Source organism: Schistocerca serialis, unplaced genomic scaffold, assembly GCF_023864345.2.
Source record: "Schistocerca serialis cubense isolate TAMUIC-IGC-003099 unplaced genomic scaffold, iqSchSeri2.2 HiC_scaffold_1168, whole genome shotgun sequence".
Classification (NCBI taxonomy): Eukaryota; Metazoa; Arthropoda; class Insecta; order Orthoptera; family Acrididae; genus Schistocerca; species Schistocerca serialis.
Genome location: NW_026047368.1, coordinates 7,501 through 12,500, shown reverse-complemented (window position 1 = coordinate 12,500; position 5,000 = coordinate 7,501). Strand labels below are relative to the sequence as shown.

General features: G+C 53.6%; 1 non-coding gene across 1 annotated transcript in view; it reads left to right on the top strand.

Moving 5' to 3' along the window:
• Window positions 1-3,488: 3,488 nt before the first annotated feature.
• Window positions 3,489-5,000, top strand: part of LOC126433526 (small subunit ribosomal RNA) — a 1,910-nt gene continuing 398 nt past the window's right edge. The window contains exon 1 of the ribosomal RNA XR_007578551.1: window positions 3,489-5,000. This exon is cut by the window's right edge and continues 398 nt beyond it. This is a non-coding gene — a ribosomal RNA (small subunit ribosomal RNA).

Sequence of the window (5,000 nt, the reverse complement as noted above, 5' to 3'; positions counted from 1 at the left end):
TCAGCTAAGCCACCAACACCCACACATGTCCCACACAGGGGTGCACCCAACATCACAATACTGCCTCCTGTCACACCACACAAACAATGGCAGGAATGAAAGACACAGGTCTGCCACAAGCATGGAATCAGAGCGCCGCCTGTTATGAGCCAAAGGTGCACCCTGACGTGGCAAATCAGATGATGCCGCAGTCATTTACTTACGATAATCACAATCAACAAACTGCCGCCCCCCCCCCCCCAAAACACCTTTCCTTACAACAATGTGTACCTTAACCTAACCCATATTGTGCCTTAACCTAACCCATATTGTGCCTTAACCTAACCCATATTGTGCCTTAACCTAACCCATATTGTGCCTTAACCTAACCCATATTGTGCCTTAACCTAACCCGTATTGTGCCTTAACCTAACCCGTATTGTGCCTTAACCTAACCCGTATTGTGCCTTATCCTAACCCGTATTGTGCCTTAACCTAACCCGTATTGTGCCTTAACCTAACCCGTATTGTGCCTTAACCTAACCCGTATTGTGCCTTAACCTAACCCGTATTGTGCCTTAACCTAACCCGTATTGTGCCTTAACCTAACCCGTATTGTGCCTTAACCTAACCCGTATTGTGCCTTAACCTAACCCGTATTGTGCCTTAACCTAACCCGTATTCTGCCTTAACCTAACCCGTGTTGTGCCTTAACCTAACCCGTGTTGTGCCTTAACCTAACCTGTGTTGTGCCTTAACCTAACCCGTGTTGTGCCTTAACCTAACCCGTGTTGTGCCTTAACCTAACCCGTGTTGTGCCTTAACCTAACCTATGTTGCGCCTTAACCTAACCTATGTTGCGCCTTAACCTAACCTATGTTGCGCCTTAACCTAACCTATGTTGCGCCTTAACCTAACCTATGTTGCGCCTTAACCTACCCTATATTGTACCTTAACCTAACCTATATTGTACCTTAACCTAACCTATGTTGCGCCTTAACCTAACCTATGTTGCGCCTTAACCTAACCTATGTTGCGCCTTAACCTAACCTATGTTGCGCCTTAACCTAACCTATGTTGCGCCTTAACCTAACCTATGTTGCGCCTTAACCTAACCTATGTTGCGCCTTAACCTAACCTATGTTGCGCCTTAACCTAACCTATGTTGCGCCTTAACCTAACCTATGTTGCGCCTTAACCTAACCTATGTTGCGCCTTAACCTAACCTATGTTGCGCCTTAACCTAACCTATGTTGCGCCTTAACCCAACACACGTTGCGCCTTAACCCAACACACGTTGCGCCTTAACCCAACACACGTTGCGCCTTAACCCAACACACGTTGCGCCTTAACCCAACACACGTTGCGCCTTAACCCAACACACGTTGCGCCTTAACCCAACACACGTTGCGCCTTAACCCAACACACGTTGCGCCTTAACCCAACACACGTTGCGCCTTAACCCAACACACGTTGGGCCTTAACCCAACACACGTTGGGCCTTAACCCAACACACGTTGGGCCTTAACCCAACACACGTTGGGCCTTAACCCAACACACGTTGGGCCTTAACCCAACACACGTTGGGCCTTAACCCAACACACGTTGGGCCTTAACCCAACACACGTTGGGCCTTAACCCAACACACGTTGGGCCTTAACCCAACACACGTTGGGCCTTAACCCAACACACGTTGGGCCTTAACCCAACACACGTTGGGCCTTAACCCAACACACGTTGGGCCTTAACCCAACACACGTTGGGCCTTAACCCAACACACGTTGGGCCTTAACCCAACACACGTTGGGCCTTAACCTGCTCTGTAATTGTCATACGACGCGTTAAATTAGTGTAGTGTTGCCTAACTGCAACCCCCGCAATATAGTTTGCTACTCGCACTGCCCGGTCCCCAGAGTATCGCTTCATGTTAAACACCTTGCAGCTATACACTGTAATGCGGATGGCAGCAGGACGTACATGCTCAATGCCCTTCGCAGTTGTTCATTGGCATTCGCATGGCGAAGCACAGCCTACGTTGTGGTACGGCTTGTGTCAACTGTCCGCTGATGTTGTACGTCCAAATCACACACTGTACTGCACATTGGTCCTCATGTACTGAATGATACATCGTGGTACATGTGTGACCGTACCACGACTGCGCCAACAACGGCGAACCATACGGTCCAAATATTGTGCACTCAGCTACATGTCGTCTCCCTATAAGAGCTGGATTGCAGTATGGTATGCCGTGGATGGCGATCGGCATGAGCCGTCTGTTGATGTAGTGGCGCGTGTTGTCAGACGTAGTCGTCTCTTCTCACACACCGTGATAGCATGGTGCACTGCGTTCCACATCTGCGACATGCGACAGAGGCCGGTTGACAGTCGTTCGCGCAATGGACATCGCATACGTACGGGGGCCACCTTCCACGTGTTCGCGAAGCGTGCACATGTTGTTGCGTGTATGTGGGCAGACATAGTGTGTCGTGACACCTGACACAGGCATGCAACAATCGTTGAATTTGCAAATGGCGATGGACGTCTACGTTTGCTGGTGACGTTACGCAAATGAAGAACTGGTAAACCGTTGTGGTGCGGTTGTTCTCGCTAGAGGTGAATCAGTGATGGCGACGATCGGTTGAGCTACCAACCGGTTGTTTCAGCGATACCCACCATGCCCACGAACGTGAATGGCATGTGGGTGTGAAGCGATACGCGGCGGTGGCTGGGTGGGACCGTCCCCGGCCGGTGAGGGGGGGCCTCCCGGCGTGCTGGCCGCGCGGTGCGTGGGCGCACGCGCTACAGCCGGCTGGTGGGGGCGGCCAGTGGCAGGCGCGCCGGCCGACGGAGGCGGCAGGCGGCGTAGCTGCGCGCCGGCGCACCCTGCACGCGGCGCCGTGCGGCCAAAGTAGGTCCTCGCGGGCCCGGTGCGAAGCGCGGTGGACATCTGCAGTGTGCTGGTCCGATTGAGGACTGTGTGCGCTGAGGATGCGCCGCCGCCCGGCGCTCGGCGCCGCGACGCCGTCTGCTGCTCGGTCGCCTCTGCGGTTCTCGCAGGTGGATTGTATCGCAGCTGTGCGGACGTGTTGGCGCGTGCGCTGTGCTGGGAGAGTTCGCTTCGGCACCCAAGTGGGGCTTTTGTCCTTCTGTGGCGCTGGCGTTGGAGCTGCCGGCCACCGTAGGTGGCGCGTGTTGTCTCCCGCCGGCAATGCCACGACAGCACGCTCCCGGGCCTCTGTCGGCAGCGGCAAGCTCAGTTGGGAGCACGGGTGGTCGCACCTAAAGCGTCTACTCGCCAAACTCCGGGCGATTGCGCCTCTCTCGAACCCGACCAAGTACTTAGGACGGCGCTGCGCGCCGCCGGGACCTGAGAGGGTTTCGAGGTGTATTGTGCAGGGGAGCTCAGCCTCCTCCTGTTTGCAGAATAATTGAGCGGACGCTTGCGTGTTCGCGCGGGCCCCCGGGACACACTCCCGGGCGGCCGGCTGCTCAGCTCTAGTTGACGCAGCTCCCTGGTTGATCCTGCCAGTAGTCATATGCTTGTCTCAAAGATTAAGCCATGCATGTCTCAGTACAAGCCGCATTAAGGTGAAACCGCGAATGGCTCATTAAATCAGTTATGGTTCCTTAGATCGTACCCACGTTACTTGGATAACTGTGGTAATTCTAGAGCTAATACATGCAAACAGAGTCCCGACCAGAGATGGAAGGGACGCTTTTATTAGATCAAAACCAATCGGTCGGCTCGTCCGGTCCGTTTGCCTTGGTGACTCTGAATAACTTTGGGCTGATCGCACGGTCCTCGTACCGGCGACGCATCTTTCAAATGTCTGCCTTATCAACTGTCGATGGTAGGTTCTGCGCCTACCATGGTTGTAACGGGTAACGGGGAATCAGGGTTCGATTCCGGAGAGGGAGCCTGAGAAACGGCTACCACATCCAAGGAAGGCAGCAGGCGCGCAAATTACCCACTCCCGGCACGGGGAGGTAGTGACGAAAAATAACGATACGGGACTCATCCGAGGCCCCGTAATCGGAATGAGTACACTTTAAATCCTTTAACGAGTATCTATTGGAGGGCAAGTCTGGTGCCAGCAGCCGCGGTAATTCCAGCTCCAATAGCGTATATTAAAGTTGTTGCGGTTAAAAAGCTCGTAGTTGGATTTGTGTCCCACGCTGTTGGTTCACCGCCCGTCGGTGTTTAACTGGCATGTATCGTGGGACGTCCTGCCGGTGGGGCGAGCTGAAGGCGTGCGACGCGCCTCGTGCGTGCTCGTGCGTCCCGAGGCGGACCCCGTTGCAATCCTACCAGGGTGCTCTTGAGTGAGTGTCTCGGTGGGCCGGCACGTTTACTTTGAACAAATTAGAGTGCTTAAAGCAGGCAAGCCCGCCTGAATACTGTGTGCATGGAATAATGGAATAGGACCTCGGTTCTATTTTGTTGGTTTTCGGAACCCGAGGTAATGATTAATAGGGACAGGCGGGGGCATTCGTATTGCGACGTTAGAGGTGAAATTCTTGGATCGTCGCAAGACGAACAGAAGCGAAAGCATTTGCCAAGTATGTTTTCATTAATCAAGAACGAAAGTTAGAGGTTCGAAGGCGATCAGATACCGCCCTAGTTCTAACCATAAACGATGCCAGCCAGCGATCCGCCGCAGTTCCTCCGATGACTCGGCGGGCAGCCTCCGGGAAACCAAAGCTTTTGGGTTCCGGGGGAAGTATGGTTGCAAAGCTGAAACTTAAAGGAATTGACGGAAGGGCACCACCAGGAGTGGAGCCTGCGGCTTAATTTGACTCAACACGGGAAACCTCACCAGGCCCGGACACCGGAAGGATTGACAGATTGATAGCTCTTTCTTGATTCGGTGGGTGGTGGTGCATGGCCGTTCTTAGTTGGTGGAGCGATTTGTCTGGTTAATTCCGATAACGAACGAGACTCTAGCCTGCTAACTAGTCGCGTGACATCCTTCGTGCTGTCAGCGATTACTTTTCTTCTTAGAGGGACAGGCGGCTTCTAG